At 37.2% G+C, this 18,126-nt stretch overlaps 1 non-coding gene across 1 annotated transcript; it reads right to left on the reverse strand.

Moving 5' to 3' along the window:
• Window positions 1–16,774: 16,774 nt before the first annotated feature.
• Window positions 16,775–16,881, reverse strand: LOC133833717 (small nucleolar RNA R71). Its single transcript, XR_009893084.1, has one exon. It is a non-coding gene; the product is annotated as a small nucleolar RNA R71 (small nucleolar RNA).
• Window positions 16,882–18,126: the final 1,245 nt, after the last annotated feature.

The raw sequence follows: 18,126 nt of genomic DNA on the forward strand, positions 1-18,126 counted from the left end.
AAAGTCAATTGAACATCAAAATTCACTAAAAAATCCAAAAACTAAAAAAATAAACTCAAGAACATGAATTTACCTAAGCTAAAAATGTTTCCCTTGATGATTACCAAACTCACAAGCTTCCCAACTATACTTAAAGCCACTTCAAATCCCTAGCATCAAGAACTCTCAATTTCCTTCAAAGTGTAACACTAGTGAGAGAGAGAGTGAGGTAGCTTCTGAGTTAGTCTACTCAACTAACTCAAATATAACTAATGGTTTAAGGACCAAAATGCCCTCAAGGCAACTCTCTCCTCTCAACGTCCCTCGAGGGAAAAATCTTCATTTTGCACTCCCATCTCCCATTACACTTAAAATTCCCAGTTAATTCCACTAAACTCAAAATACACTAATTCTCCCAAAATATGACTCATACTCTAGTGAGTCTTGGTAACTCACTGAATTACCGAAATAACCCTTGGCTCACCTTGAATCGGGTATAAATTCTCTTTTCTGACTAAACTGCTTTCTTCCTCGAAAAGACTGACTCTGCCGAATATTTAAAATATATCCACATAATAATGAGGTCTCAATTACATAATATCATATAATTACAATGAAAGTGACATGTTTCGCATATTTAATACACCTAAACATGCATAATCAACTATATAATAATACAAACCATGCAATTCATATAATCACATCAATATCCTATTAATTCACATAATATTCCAAAATTGCCCTCAGGGGCCCGTAATCAAGGCAAGCCTTATTAGAAATTTTGGGACGTTACACTTTAGGTCATTTGGTTGCTTACTGGTTCTGAGGTATTCTATTACGGGGGTTATCCAGGTTAGTTTTGTGTCAATCACTCTGACCTTAACTAGTTCTTCCGTTATGCTTGGTTGTTCTAAGAAATCCACTGGGACTACGTTTAACGTGTCTGCCTCTTTGGTGGTGGCAAGTCGAGCTAAAGCATCAACATTTTAATTCTGATCGTGGGGTACCTACTCAATGGAACATAACTCAAACTCAGACAACTCATCTTTAACCTTAGGTAAACAAGTAGCCATTTTGATGCAACTATCTTGATACTGCCCTAATATCTGATTAACAAGGAGTTGGAAATCACTGTAACATTGAATCACCTTTGCTTTTAGTTCTTTTGTCACTAATACTCTTGCCAATAGAGCCCCGTACTCTGCTTCTTTGTTGGATGTTGTTTGGAATCGATGTCCTTCAGGCGAGATCAATACTATCCCAGCTTTGGATCAATTGTTTTTAGATGATCCATCTACAAAGAGTTTCCACAATTCTTGCACTGGTTCATCCTGGAAACCTATCCATTCTGCCACAAAATCAGCTACCGCTTGACTCTTGATTGTTGTTCGTGACTTGTATAATACCTCGAACTGACTAAGTTCAATGGCCCACTTAAGCAAATGTCCCGATGCTTCAGGCTTTCACAAGACCTACCTTAAAGGTTGATTGGTTTAAGATGTTGACGTTGTGGGACTAGAAATACTGCCTGATTTTTCTTAAGGCCAAGATCAAGTAGAGCGTGAGTTTCTCTATTAAAGGGTAACTGGACTCAGCCCCCAGAAGCCTTTCACTCATGTAGAACACCAGTTTCTGCGCTCAATTTTCTTCTCAAACTAATACGATTCTGTCACAGCTAGGTATAAGAACAACCATTCCCCAACTGTTGGTTTTGATAATATGAGGGGTTCAGCCAGGTGAGTTTTCAGATGCTGAAACGTTTGGTCGCATTCTATGGTCCACTCAAATTTTTTGTTTCCCTTGGTCAAGTTGTAGAATGGGAGACACTTGTCAATGGATTTTGAAAAGAAAAAATTTAGGGCTGCCACCTTTCTAATTAAGCTTTATACTTCTTTACGCTACCTAGGCGAGGGCATTTCTAGTAATGACCTGATCTTCTCTGGGTTTGCCTCTATCCCCCTTCTGTTGACTATGAAGCCCAAAAAAATTCCCGAGGAAACCCCAAAGGTGCTCTTCTGGGGATTTAGCTTCATCTCATATTTCCTTAGCACGCCAAAATATTCCTCAAGGTCGGAGACATGGTTGTTGGCATTCTTTGATTTAAAGAGCATATCATCGACGTACACTTCCATATATTTCCTGATCTAGTTAACAAACATTTTGTTGACCAACCATTGGTACATTGCACTGATATTCTTCAGCCTGAATGGCATAACCTTGTAGCAGTATACATTATGCTCAGTCATGAAGCTGGTGTGCTCTTAGTCTGCAGTGTTCATCGCCATGTGGTTATATCCAGGATATTTGTCCATGAAAGACACGAGCTCGTGACCAGCTGTCGTGTCTACCAACTGATCAATTCTAGGTAGTGGAAAACAATCATCAGGACATGCCTTGTTGAGGTCGGAGAAGTCAATACAAGTTCTCCACTTTCCATTGGGCTTTGGGCCCAAGACAGGGTTAACAATCTAGGTAGGATATTTTGCTTTCCTTATGAACCCACACTTAAGTAAGCGAGCTACTTCTTCTTCTAAAGCTTTTGATCGCTTCTTCACCAAAAGCCTTCGTTAATGTGCCTATGTAAGCACATTCCTGTCTAGATTCAAAGTATGCATCATAACATCTGGATTGATTCCCACCATATCTTCATATGACCAAGCGAAGATGCCCAGGTTATTTCTCTAAAACTCAATCAACTCCTTCTTCCCTTCAGCTCTAAGATTCTTTCCAATCTTTACAACCCTTGAAGGTACCTTTGTGTTGATACTAATTTTGTAACGACCCAAAATTGCTAGTAAGGCTTAAGGGCCTTGATTAGTGTGTCGGGAGGACATAATTGGTATATATGTGAATAAATGATAAAATGCTTGATTATGCGGCATGCATGATTATATGATTATATGGATATGATTAAATGCATGTTTATGAGTATTAAATATGCACGTGGGCCCTGTTTAGCTTATAAGGGCATATTTGTAATTTTGGCCCATTGAGGGCATAAATGTAATTATATGTGATAAATTGTTGAGAGCATATTATTATGTTGATATATTCACAGTATATGGCTCGAGACGGTCCTAGTGGGCAGTTTGGCAAAGTAGTCACGATGGGAATTTATACCCGGCTCAGGGGAGCCTGGGAGTATTTTCGGGAATTTAGAAAATATGACGGGGATTATTAGAAATTGGGTAAATAATTGGTAATTAGTTGGATGACGGGATTAATTGGTAGATAGTAGAAACATTTGAGGAATTAGTTGGAATTGGGAGTGAAATAACCTTTATACCTCAAAGAGTCACTTGAGGACTAGTTAAACTAGAAGGGCAGCTTGCTCTTTTTTCTAAAAGATATACTCAGTAAATATTTGAGGTTAGTGTTTTACTTAGAAGAAACTGGAAACTTTGAGAGATAATTGGAATTCGCTCCTTCTCCCTCACGGTTTGTTCTCTGTCAATTATGGATTTGAGGTGAAGGGCTGCAGAATTTTGGTTGGGAAATAGGTTGGTTCTAGGTTGGGTGAAGCTGAAGGAAGGCATGTTTAGGACAGCCAGAAGATTCAGGGAAGCTTAGGCCATAATTTTCGGTAAGGTTTTGACTTTGAATTCACTGAGTAGTTTGAGCTTGGAGCATGTGTTTATTTAGGGATTTTGAAGGGATTGTAGATGAGTTAAAGCTCTGGAACAAGGGAGGGTTTAGCTGAGACTTAAGCTCAGAAATTGGAGGTTGAAGCTTGTGAGAAGATTGTCACAACTGAGGTAAAATTCTGACTATTATCTCTGAGTTTTCTGAATTCTTACTCTATGTTTTTGGTATTTGGGGCATGAGAGCTTGGATATGGATTTTGGGGATTTGTCAGAGTTTTTGGGAAAATACTTGGTTAGGTTATGTTTCCTTTAATGAGTAGAGTGTGTTTCTATGGTTAATTTTTGGTATGGAGGCCTTGAGGGATGGATTTTTGGAGCTTTGGCTCGGGGAAATTCGAAGAGAAAACCAATAAATTCGAAATTCTGGTGTCAGCGCTGTAGCGCTAGGTTGGGAGCGCTACATCGCTAGGCTGCGATTTTGGGGGCTTTAGTGTCTGACTCTAGCTTTGTAGCACCCAATAGGTAGTGCTGTAGCGCTACTTCGCTTTGAAAACTTGATTTTTGGGTACTTTTTAGGGTTTTTGCTCATGGGCTCGGGGGACGATTTCACCACCCCGTTTGGTGGAATTGAAGGTCTCGAGAGCATGGGATTGTTCTTTGGAATTTAAACTCGTCTAAGTACAATTTATGGATTATGGCTAGCTATTCGCTAGGGCTCGGAGCAGGATCGTGCTTCAGGGTCGTTCTTATTAACTGAAGTACTCGGACCTGAGGTAAGAAAACTGCACCCTTTTGTGTGGTTGTGTTGGGACTAGGGTTCCCTATATTTGAATACAAATGTTGTATGATTATGTTATGCCATGTGAGCATGAAATAAACGGGGCTAAGAGTTTCGAGACTGATATTTGGGCATAGGACGCGGCTCGGCCACTAAGAGTTGAGGTTAGCAAAATAGTCACTGAACTTGGCCTAAGCGAGTCGGAGTCACTGGGTTAAACACTGGGCTCAGCCTAAGTGAGCCAGAGTCAGTGCGTTAAATAGAGGGTGCGGCCTAAGGGCGTCAACCCTGGGTATTGTATGATGATTGTAATAACTGTTGAGTATGTTTGCTATTGTTAATCTGATCTTGAAGGCTTGTTCAATACCTTGATGATAGATTGATGATTCCTCGATTGTTGTCACTGATTATGTGTCTTCTATGGCTTGTTATATATCTGGTTAATGTCTTATGAATTATTTGATTCTCGTTATTAAATATGTTATGATGTTATGATTTTCTTGCTAGGCCTGGGCTCACGGGTGCTACATGGTATAGGTAAAGGTAAGGGTAAGATGGTTTAACCATGAGTTGGAGATCTCTGGGGGCGAGGTGTACATTGTCAACTGCTCGTCTGCCACGGTCAAGGGATTGTATAGAGATGAAAACCTAAAATGTGTATTTTTCCAGTAGAGTGGCCTTGATTGTATATAACTTTTGGAAATTTTGTAAATTTGTCCTTTAAACACTTTTTTGGGATCCTATGTACTAAATATTTTTTTTAATTAAAATTATTCGTTTATGAACAAAATCTTTTAAAACTAACTTGTTTATGACTTTAGTATCACATTTTCATTTAAATGATTTGATTAGCAAGTCCTGCACTATTTTAAACACACAGTGTAACGGTCTAGGTTATCCAGGGTGTTACAACTTGGTATTAGAGTAGTCTAGGTTTAAGGGTTCCTGAAGACTGGCTGGAAATGTACACTTACTGCTAAAGACAAGCTCGACTTAGGGTTTTGTAATTGAATACATGAGATTATATGCTTAAGTGCTTGAATGAAATATGAATGCATTAATTTGTATGATTAATAGGGAGCATGAGATTGTAAGGCTTGGCCCTTGACTGCTGTGTGATGATATTGAGGCGTGTTTATTAGAATTGGTATCACATGTGAATGAATATTTGGATAATGATTTGTAAATTGATTGGATGTGGTTAATTGCTTAAATTAAACTTATACAGTTTCTCTGCTTGTTGGTATCTGGAAGACATGATGAATATGATTATATTTAGTAGCAATGAAATTTGATAACTAATGCATAGTAATGTAGATTGGTGTTTGATATGCATTATGTGTGTATGTTTATTGTGGTTGTTTGGACCTGCCCGTGGGATGGTTTTGGATATGAACATCAAGGCTGAGGGGTTTAGTCGGTGATGACAGATTAATTCAGATTGTATGTGCTCAGAATGGTTTATTGGACTTGGTATTGTTCTAGTAAGGGTTGTAAATGATAGCTAGGGTTGGAGTCCTTCATCTGCCCCTAAAATTTACAGCAAAGGTTTGCTGGTATGAGAGTAAGGCTATGAGGTCTGATAGAGGAGACTAGATGGGTGAAACAGTAGGTTTTGTTGGGAGAAAAGCTACTTTGTATATCTTTATAGTAAGGGTACCAGTGTTGATTTAACCTGAGGGTGCAGATAGATAAGAATTACTGTATGGAAGGCTTTAGAGGCATTATCCACTGGTTTTGAGGAAGGTTTGGATTTGCTTAAGAATTGAATAGTGGATGGGTATAGCTAATTCCATCCTTGATATTATGAAGATGATAAGTCGTGACAGAGTAGCTGTGCCAGGCATTTGTGGGAGAGGGATGGCCGGAAGTATTGGGAAGTGGTATCCCAAACCCGAAATGTTGACATGATGGATTGGGAGGAACTCAAATAGTGATTTGATAAAAGAGATTACTATGAAGTAGTTGGAGTCGCGGAGACTAATGAGTTTATGAACTTGGTTTGGAATGGTAAGATAATGAGAGAATATGTCAATAAGTTTGGTGGGTTGGTCAATCCGCTTTGGAAGTTGATATAAGCGGATGTAGCCAGAAATGATGATTCATTTGAGGATTAAACTCTGGGATGGCCTAAAGCATCAGGGCTGCACTAGTGTATGATATTTTTTTCTGTGCTTGGGCAGCAGGGAGGGCCATGTCATTTAAGATATAAGGAATGAGGTATGGAGCGCGAATGCGGCAGGGAAAGAAATGCAGATGATGGTATTCCCACTTGTGGGATTTAGTAAGGGTAGATGCTTAGTAATAGGAAAAGAAGAACCCTTGATAGTTCTATGGTTCCTTGTTTTGACAGGAAGGGGTCTAGTTTAATGGATAGCCGTCAGGACAGTGATGAGGCCTAGTGAAGTTATTTAGTATGTACCAAAAGCAGGAGACGCCATCTGAAAAGATACCAGGTAAGGACACGTTTTTAACATGGAATGGTTCAATACGTTAGGGCGGATTAGGGATTGCCCAGGATTAGAGAATGGAGGATTGTAATGCCTTGTTACATTCGAAGCTCGAGGCTAGTTCCTCGGAGGTGACCAATTGACTTGATAGTCCTCGTTCTTGGTTATATAACGTGCTGAAAGAGTTCGGTGTTGCCTATTTCCCAGGAGAGATTCGAATATGAAGTATATGTCTCAAGGCTATTGTATGAAGGGCTTGAGATATTAGTACTTGTTGGGGATGAAATAGAAACTTCTAAAAGAAGAATTGGAATACAAGTAATAAAGGGGTTTGTAATGAATGTGATGGAGCTTGTCATATGAGAGCCTTATTTTGCTCCTGAGTGAGAGCTAATTTGTTAAATAAGGGACAACCATGGATTATAGGGGACATCACTTGAAGTATATTAGTTGGATTGAATGGAAACTGAGTTGGTTAGTAGGGATTCAGATGGGTATGTAAGGAGTTGTTGGGTACACTTCTGGATTTGGCTATGGACAGATTCGGTATCAGGGACATTATGAAGAATGATATTAGTTTGGCAGAAAGAATTACTATTTCAGTTGAAGAAGTTTTGACATAGGGATGGATTAGACGGAGCATCGTATCGTGAGATTCGTTGACATTGCCTGTTAAGGATGAAGAGTTTAAAAGCCCAATTACAAGACAGGATAATATCTTTAGGAATTGATCTTCGATCTGGTTATTACCAGTTAAGGATCATGGAAAGAGACATTTCAGGAATTACTACTTATACCAAGTGGGGTGTGATGGATTATCAATAAAGGTTCTTAACTGACTTACGCTTCAACGACACAGGTAAGTACTACAAGCAGAGAGTACAGGAACGATATGAATGAGTCACATCCAGGTTCGTTAAGGGTGTGATGAACTACTTCCCAGTTAGAAGCAGAATGCGAACGACTACTACAATGATGATACTAAGACTGAAGAAGCAGGGTCACAAGTAAGGCTCCAGAAAGTGTTCGCTTCCATGTCTCCAAGGGTATTTAAGGTCATGCTACAGGAAGAGAAGGCATCAAGTATGAAAATATTCAATCAGAAGCCACAAAGAAATTATTGAAGAACGTCTGAGGGATAAGAGGCACAATGAGACCGATGGACATGTCATCTACTACCTGAAGTATCTTCGACGATAGCTAGACCAGAGATTGGGATGGCTAAAGAACTTAAAGTTAGACTGAATGGATAATTTTGTGTTAGATTTTCATAAGATAGAATAAGGATTGGTTAACACCCTTTGGTATAGGAATCTGTGTGTAATAGATGGATACAGAAGGGTAGTGTGAAGGACCTTGTCTTTGTTTAAAACAAGAAACTGTAAGCGGTGCATCAAAGGCTGAGACACGCCCAGATTTAGACTGAAGGGATGATGATGATTTTGTGCCTCGAGGTAGGTGAAAGAATGGGAACATGGTCGGTATTCATGGAACATTAAGTTAACGGTGAATGCATAGCGTAAGGGATTTGTGCGCTTGGTCATTTGTAGAGGAATAACCCTGAGACCAAGATTTGGTGAGACTTATTGGGTGATTTATGTTAGAAACCCTTGACTGTACAAGGGGAAAAATTAATTTAGAAATTGATCTCGTACTTGGGAAGATTTGTGTCGGTTGGATAAGACGCCACAAATTACAGTTGGGTCCGACAAGGTAACGATTGAGATTGATATGGCACTTGTGATTGGTTGTGGACAGATATATATCTCTACGGACAATGAAATTCAGAAAGAGGATCTTGTGAGAATGGTTAAGAGTCGTACCATCGTAGTATGAATTAAGAGATGAAGATTAGATGAGTGATCCGATGGAATCTGGTGTTGAGATGTAGATCCTAAATGAACATTGTACGACCTCCTTAGGCATATTGTAACCAGGAAGTTTAAATGGATGATAAGATTTAAAATTTGTATATTGGAAGGTAAAATGATATAGTGGAGAATCATAGGAAAGGACTACATTAGACTACAAGTAAGATGATTGGACATGGAATGTTGCAACTCAGAAGATTGAGTTAACACACTTTGGTTCGTGATAATGGGTGGCGTAGCATGATAATTGATAGTGCCAAGTTGGCACCCTTAAATTTTCCATGTCATAGAAAGGAAATAGAGAATGAAGGGAATAAGGTTGGAACTTAGAGTTATTGGGTGTCTACAGATAGAATGGCAACCTGAAGAATTAATGGTTATTTTAAAGAATTATGCATTGAATGTGCAAGTGTTTGGGATATTAAGAAAAGTATACTCCCTTGATAAATCAGTCACAGTGATGAATGTCAAATTAAGTCTAAGGTAACACAACATAAGATATGGTAAGATAGATAGTAAGAAGTACTAGTTTTAAGTAAGGAAATGAAAAGTAGTGAGTATCATGGTTCAGTATTGGTTCGGGGGAAACCAATAAAGTTATTGAAATTACTAGGGACGAAGTATCTGCCCATCTGCAAGAACATAAGGATTCACATGTTTCAAGTATCGGAATACGAAGTTCCAAGACAGGAGACTTGTATTTCTCCAAACATTGCAGAAAAGAAAGATTATGATACCTTGGGAAAGAAAGGGGGTGTTTTGATTTCTGATTCGAGAAGGGGTCCAAGATCATACCAAGAACAGGGCTAGGGGCATACAAGTTAGCCTAACCTTTGTATGGGTGGTGGCTTATGAGTATTACTGGTGGTAATGACAAGACAGGAAAATGACCGTTGATGAGATAAGCAGACCCTGGGGTTTCAAAAGAGTTATTGTGCAAGGAAAGGTTAATGAAATTATAGTTATAAGATAAGATCTTATGGAACAATATTGTCACTCAATTAAGAGTGTTATTGAATGATAAAAGGTAAATACTTGGACTCTGAATTTATGGTCAGATGTATGAGATTTATTACATGATGTGTTTGAATAAATTTTGTGCACGAAATTGTAATAAGGAGGGGATAGTAGTAACGACCCAAAATTGCTAGTTAGGCCTAAGGACCTTGATTAGTGTGCCGGGAGGGCATAATTTGTATATGTAAATAAATGGTTAAATGCATGATTACACGACATGCATGATTATATGATTATATGGATATGATTAAATGCATGTTTATGAGTATTAAATATGCATGTTGGCCCTGTTTAGCTTATAAGGGCATATTTGTAATTTTGGTCGTTGAGGGTATAAATGCAATTATATGTGATAAATTGCTGAGACCACATTATCATGTGGATATATTTGCAGTATATGGCTCGAGACAGTCCTAGAGAGCGGTTTGGCGAAATAGTCACAGCGGGGATTTATACTCGGCTCGGGAGAGCTTGGGGGTATTTCGGTAATTTAGAAAATATATTGGGGACTATTAGACTTTGGATAAATAATTGGTAATTAGTTGGATGACTGCATTAATTGGTAGAAAGTAGAAACATTTGAGGAATTAGTTGGAATTGGGAGTGAAATGACCTTCTTACCCATACGAGTCACTTGAGGACTAGTTAAACTAGAAGGGCAGCTTGGTCTTTTTTATAAGAGATATGCTTAGTAAATATTTGAGGTTAGTGGTATACTAAGAAGAAACTAGAAACTTTGAGAGATAAATAGAATTCTCTACTTCTCCCTCACGGTGTGTTCTCTCTCAAATATGGAGCTAAGGTGAAGGGCTGTAGAATTTCAGCTGGGAACTAGGTTGGTTCTAGGCTGGGTGAAGCTGAGGGAAGGCATGTTTAGGACAGCCAGAAGATTCAGGGAAGCTTAGGCCATCATTTTTGGTAAGGTTTTGACTTTGAATTCACTGAGTAGTTTGAGCTTGGAGCATGTGTTTATTTAGGGATTTTGAAGGGATTGTAGATGAGTTGAAGCTCTGGAACAAGGGAGGGTTTAGCTGAGACTTAAGCTCAGAAATTGGAGGTTGAAGCTTGTGAGAAGATCGTTACAACTGAGGTAAAATTCTGACTATTATCTCTGAGTTTTCTGAATTCTTACTCTGTTTTTTTGGTATTTGGGGCATGAGAGCTTGGATATGGATTTTGGGGATTTGTCCGAGTTTTTGGGAAAATACTTGGTTAGGTTATGTTTCCTTTGATGAGTAGAGTGTGTTTCTATGATTAATTTTGGGTATGGAGGCCTTGAGGGATGGATTTTTGGAGCTTTGGCTAAGGAAAATTCAAAGAGAAAACCAATAGATTCCAGCATGGAGGTTTAGTACATAGTCGCGTCAGAAGCTGCTAAGGAAATCGTCTGGCTAAAGAAGTTCTATTCGAATCTTGGTGTTATTCCAGAAATGGATAAACCGCTTGTGTTGTTTTTGACAATACAGGAGCGATAGCCAACTCGAAAGAACCTCGAAGTCACAAGAGGAGTAAGCATATAGAAAGGAAGTATCACATTATTCGAGAATATGTGGGCAGGGGAGATGTGAAGGTTATGAAGATTGCAACTGAAGACAATCTTGCAGATCCGTTTACAAAGACACTACCAGAAGCTACAATTGATAATCATATTAAGGAGATGGGATTAGTAGAATTAAGGCATTAGTTTCAATTAGTGCAAGTGGGAGTTTGTTGGGGCTTTATGCCCTAATTAAAACCCAAATTCTTTGTAATCTCATTTTGTTATCAATAAAATAATAGAAATCATTTTTTGACTTGGTCAATCACTTTGCTCACATGTTTTATTTTCATGATTATTTGTTTAATATAAACTTCTATTCAATCCCGAGCATATAGCTAATCTTATTTATAGTGACGTCATCATAGTGGAATATAAATATGATTATATGTTCAGAATAAGTTAGTCCTAAGATTAGTCGGTGCACAGGATTTACACTGACTTGTCAATCTACGATATGATCTACTTACACATTACAGTGTTATGTTCTTTCCAGAACATTAGCAAAGTAGATAAGATCGGATGTATTTGTTACATCGGACTGGACCGATATTGATAGTTGATAAGATAAGTAAACATACCGTTATTATCTATTCTAGTCATATCATATAGTTGACCATAGGTCAATTCAATCTCAATTCTGAGTGGTTAGTATTCTAACTGATTGTATTATTTGAGTTCTTTGACTTGTTTGTTACCAGCTTACCCTACGGACTAGCCCATACATACATCTTGGAAACTCGGTAGTATAATTGAGTGGGAGTGTTAATCATAGATATGAACATCTATAGCTTCTGATGAAGAAGTGAAACGATGGTTTCCTTTTAGTTTGGTTCAAGGTGTTAAATGATAGAGATCTCATTACAGTAATGAAATTAGTTTACTGAAATATCATTTACAAGGGACTAAGTGTTTTAAGGATAAAATACAATGAGGGGTAAAATGGTATTTTAGTCCTATCTCATTGTAGACCGTCTATAGAGGACTGAGTGACAATTATGGTTGTAACAATGGATAATTAATAGCGTATCTATATTTGTTTTAGAGCGTTCTATGAATTCAAGACTGCAATTCCAAGTCTATAGTGGAGTCACGAGGAATTAATAAGTTAGTAAATTTATTTGTTAGATTTATGATAACTTATTGGAGCTTGATTTCATAGGCCCATGGTCCCCATTGTACCTTGGATAAAATCATCTAGATAGTCTCAATTAATTGATTTAATTATCAATTAGAATTATCAAAGTTGACCACGTCAATTTTGGATAGTTTCACAGAGTTGTGTAATTTTGAGAAGAAAAGAGAAATTATGGCAGATTTATTAATTAAGATAAATTGGTATCTAAATTAATAAATAAATTTAAATCAAGGTTCAAATTATAAATAATTAATTTGATAAAGGATTTAAATAATTGTTTAATTAATTAAATCAATGGAAAATAATACAGGCCTTGATTTTAAGTCTAATGGGCTTATAATCAAATGGGAAATTTCACAGGCCTATTGCCCATGATAATTTCGACCTAGGGCTTCAAAATGGCTATTATTTTATTGATTTTTTTAATTAAATTAAATGGCCTAATTGAGTCTATAAAAGGAGTGCTTAGAGAGAAGTCAAAACATAAGTTTGATAAGTCACAAGTTAGATTTTCTGATAGTTTTAGATTCTCTCTAAACAAAAGTCCTTTTCTAAGCCTCTTTGTTATTTTCTCTTCTTCTCTCTATATCTATCTCATGTGTTGAGAATTGCCCACACTAGTCTAGGTGGTTCTAAGGATACATTGGAAGATTGTGAAGAAAATAGAAGATCGGTTTAGTTTCTTGATAATACTCTGCGACATAGAGGATACAAGAGTTTGAGAAACTGAAGGAAGGACTCTTTAATTCCGCTGTGTATACTGTAAGTATTCTATTCTTTGTTTCTCTTTGAATTCAATTTTAGAAACATATTTTAGGCTATCTCGTATTAATTTTTTTAATATTAGATATACATGAAAATAAATAAAGAACTTGTATAAGCTAATCCAACACCCTCTTTGACCAAATGAAATAAATATGTTGACTTGTTCATTTGGAATACAGAGATAATATTTGAATTTCTTGGAGAGTGAGGGTTCGATCAGTTTGAAAACAAGGTGGTGGCTCGGTGCTTTGGATTTCTCGGCACCTGGGTCTGTCTCAAATGAGATGGAGCTCGATGTTTAGTTTCGGGGTTGCGTTTGGCTAGAATCGCGACTGAGAATGGGCTCTCTTGGAAGACTGGGTTTGGTGCGGAGGGGGCCGATTTCGATTTGTGTGAAACACACCTAAGAATAAGTTTGCACATCTGGTGAGACTCACCTTGTTTGCTATGTAGAGGTGATGGCGTGATAAGGGAATTTTGCACCATAAATTGTTAATTACTTCTAGTATAGATTATGACTGATTCTTAGTATTTTTAGTGTATTTTTATGAGTTTTTTATTTTGTTAACCACATTGAATTTTACGAAGAAAATTGATGGATTTTGATGTTAAGGTAGTTAGGTGATGTTTGGAGAACTAAAATACATGATTAAATTAAGTTTTGGCTTATTTTGTCATGGTTTTCCAGTCCATGAATCAGAAGGTTGACACTGCAACAAAGTCTAAGCTTGCTGCAGCCACGGGCGAGAAAAAAATGCAAGAAAACCATCCTTGCTGCAGCAACACCACACTTTTCCATGGCAAGGATGTATTCAGAAGTCCTGGCCGCGACAACACTAGAGCTCGCGGCAGCCACAGAACGTGAATGAAGTTCGTAAATGTTCTCTCGCCGCAACCACTTTTGAGATCACTGTAGCGACAGCTTGATTTTCTGAGATTTTTAAAGTTTTTCAATTACAATTAAATGGAGACTATAAAAGGAATTTTTTTTTAATTTTAGTTTAGGAGGTGGATTATTATTAAGACTTTGGAGAGCCAAAAACACATGAAAAAAAGGGAGATTACCTTTTCGGAAGAAGATTGGATTTCAAGATTGATCATTAAGTATTTCTTTCTTCTACTTTTCTAATTAATCTTCTTTTTAATGTCATGAATGTTGGATGATTGTTTTTGGTTTCAATGGATTAGATCATTATTAGGCTAAGGTAAATTTCAAAGCCCTAAACACTAATTTAAACATCTATTCTATCGCAACTATCAATCACTTTTGCTGGGGACAATAGCTTACAACATCTTATGAGAAGGGCATGTAGCTCGATACAATCTAATCGGCGGAGTGGAGCAGTCGTGACACGAAGTTCCTTACCTTAGTTGGATCTCGCTGGTGCCACCTAAACCAACCAAAGGGATCGATATAACATAACTAAGGCAGCTAGCCCGCTGGTAGCTATAGCATCCGATTATTGATTCTTAAACTGACACAAAGGAGATAGAAGAAAATCTCTCATACCTATAATCGCATATTACTGGTAGAATATTTATTGAATTTCTATTCCCAATTATCATATTGTACATATTCATATATGCTTATTGTTATGGTTATTGTTTCTAATCTTGTTTAGAGGTCCCCTAGATGATATTTTGCTTTAATCTATTATCAACTCGGAATTTCTATTCACCTAATTGTTTAGAGTTCTAGATTTTGAGTGGTGAATTATAATTAATATTGTATGCCAAAATTTATTTTAATTATGATGATGATTATAATCTAGGTTGAATAAATTTCATGCTTTACTAATTTATTGCTTAGTGTTGTACCCTGAGTTTAGCACGAGTTCCTTCACGTAGCTCAGGTACAGCTGGCAAATAAATATACGGAGAAATAACCAAGGGAATGACATATGCTTATTATCCATGTATACAACTCCAGTTTCATGTAGACACCTGTGGTATTAGGCGTCAGGGTTTAACCCGAGCTACAAACACGAAGGTTGTGAAGTGTGAGCTCATAATATTCAAACGACAGTCGAAGTACGAGCTTGGAGGAGGTATTCAGCTCATGGTTATTCGAATATATTGCACACCCGCGGATCCCTGGAGATTAGGAATCCCATTATAAGCTTATTTATGACCAGGCTGTCATATTTAATGTCCTAGATATTAGAAGAACATTTACTCTATGATCAAATCATATCCCATTATAAATGGGAAATATATGTATTAAATGTAATAAATATGTATATGCGTGATTGACTCACGTGGTTACCCAAACCTATCCATGGAATTTCTCTATAAATAATGAGAATATTGGATAGTAAAAGGGATCATTATTATGTAATACTAAAACTCTACCAAAATAGAGAGAAAACAACAATAATATAGACTCATGGACTGGGTGGATTTTAACCACTGAACCGTGTAAAAGATTTGTGTTCTTGTGAATTCATTTCATTTTTCATTACGGTTTATTTCTAAGCACTAATCTACCTTATTATTTCTTAATACACTGTTGGCGAAAAACCACGTCAACACTTAGATTAATCTATCTCCAATGTGTTCAATGCTTTTAATGGATTGAAACTCTGGTGCTTTTCCATTCGATTATTTGGTAAGTAGAATTAATTAAGAGTGCTTAACTTTAATTAATTAATGTAGGAGATTGAGATAGTGATGACTTTAGTTCTATATATAGTTAAAAATTTGGTTTTGGGAATTTGATTCAATGAAGTTATTAATTGCTTGAAGGATTGTTTAGTGGTGGAGAATGATCTCTTAGTTGCTTTTATCAATATATTCATTTCAACAATTGTTTCGACTATTGCATTTTGTTTTACTTATTTTATTGATTCAAAAAACCCCCCTTTTACTTACTGGAATCTTAAATTGAATAATAATTTGAAATTAGTAGTCCTCGTGGGTTCGACTCATACTACCACTATACTCAAATAGTTGGTAAATCATGAATTAATAACTATTAAATTTGATATGGTAAACGACCTGCTTCAAATTTTTGGCGCTGTTATCAGGCACTATTTTAATTCTTTTCATTATTCAAAGTGATTTTCAATCTACTAATGTTTTCACTGTTTGGCATCTCAGGTGTATATGTCTAACGACAATACCCAAGAGAGACTTACAACAATCAAGCAGTATCTTTGAACATCATCATCATCTCATTTGTTTCGGACTATCACCGATAACCCAATCTTTCAACGTTATGTACCACTAGTTAATCCTATTAAATTGCCATTATCACCTAACAACGACTCTGACTCAAACAACTTAGTTAAGTCCTACACCACAATGGCTCAAAATAGGACGTTGAAAGAGTTCGTGGCACCAGATGTTGCTACTCAACCATTGTGCATTCGGTATCCGACTTTGGATATCAATTTCGAACTCAAGTCTAGTCTCATTCATTCATTTGTAGCCATCTTTCCATGGGATGGTTGGGAAGGATCCAAATAAACACTTAATGGAGTTTCACATTGTTTGTTCCACTATGAATCTAGTTGCAGTGACAGAGTAACATATTAAATTGCGAGCTTTTCCCTTTTCCTTGAAAGAAGCTGTTACTGAATGGCTCTATTATCGCCCCCTAGTAGTGTCAACACATGGAATAAAATGAAGACTCTGTTTTGCAGTTAAAGTTGGGAGTCTCAGGAAGGAAATTTGTAGCATTCATCAACAAACAGGAGAGTCTTTATATGAGTATTGGGAAAGATTCAAGCGGTTGTGTGCAAGCTGCCCCCATCATCAAATAAGTGAATAGCTCCTAATCCAATATTTTTATGAAGGATTATTACCATTGGATAGGAGCTTGATCAATGCAGCAAGTGAGAAGCTTTATTTAATATGATTCCTCCTGAAGCAAGAACTCTCATTTCTAATATGGCTGCTAATTCTCAACAGTTTGGAATTCGACAGGATGTACTGTTTGAAAAAGGTTAATGAAGTGGGGTCGAATGTATTCAACAGCTTGCTCAATTGAAAACTATGGTTCAAGCATTGGCTCTTTGTCAACAAGTGAGACCTTGTGGGATACGCCAATTGGTAGGCCATCCTACTGATGCTTGCCCAACACTTGAAGAAGTAACTCAAGAGTAAGCAAATTCCATTGGTGGATTTCCCAGCTAGCCAAGGCAACAATACGACCCTTATTCAAACACTTATAATGAGGGATGGAAGGATCATCCAAATCTTCGATATGGGAATCAACAACGAGCTGGACCTAGTAGACCATTGGGATTTAATTATCAACCAAGGCCTCAACAACCTTATGTGTCTCGACCGCAAGAATCTACGACATCTCAAGATAAAGATCCATCTTTTTCGAACATGCTCAAATGCTCTAGTGGCTTCAAGTATTCAAAATCAAGCTTCACTTAAGAACTTGGAGGCTACTATGGGTCAAATTGCTACATCATTGGGTCAAGGTGAGCCACAAAATCAAAAAAAGTTGCCTTCCCAACCTGAAAGAAATCCAAGAGAGAATGCAAGTACGATAACTTTGAGGAGTGGTAAGCAATATGATCCACCAACTCCTCCATCGGTTGATAATAAAAGTGATAAAGAAGATATGCCAAAGATAGATCAATCTACGCCTCCACCAGTCGTACCTATATATGTCACTCCACCACAGTTCCCAAGTAGACTAAGGAAGACAAAAAAAGAAGAGGATGACAAGGAGATTCTTGAAAACTTCTTAAAAGTGGAAGTGAATATACCCCTCATTGATGCCATCAATCAAGTTTTGAGGTATGCTAAGTTCTTAAAAGACTTGTGTACTAATAAACACAAATTTAGGGGTGATGAAAAGGTGAGTGTGGGGGAGAATGTTTCTGCAGTCCTCCAAAAGTAGTTACCACCAAAGTGCAAGGATTCTAGGGCTTTCACTATTCCTTGTAACATAAGAAATAAGAGGTTTGAATAGTGTATGCTTAATTTGGGAGCATCAATTAACATCATAACATACTCCATTGATGCTTCCCTTAATCTTTGGCTTTT

Source organism: Humulus lupulus, chromosome 4, assembly GCF_963169125.1.
Source record: "Humulus lupulus chromosome 4, drHumLupu1.1, whole genome shotgun sequence".
NCBI lineage: Eukaryota > Viridiplantae > Streptophyta > Magnoliopsida > Rosales > Cannabaceae > Humulus > Humulus lupulus.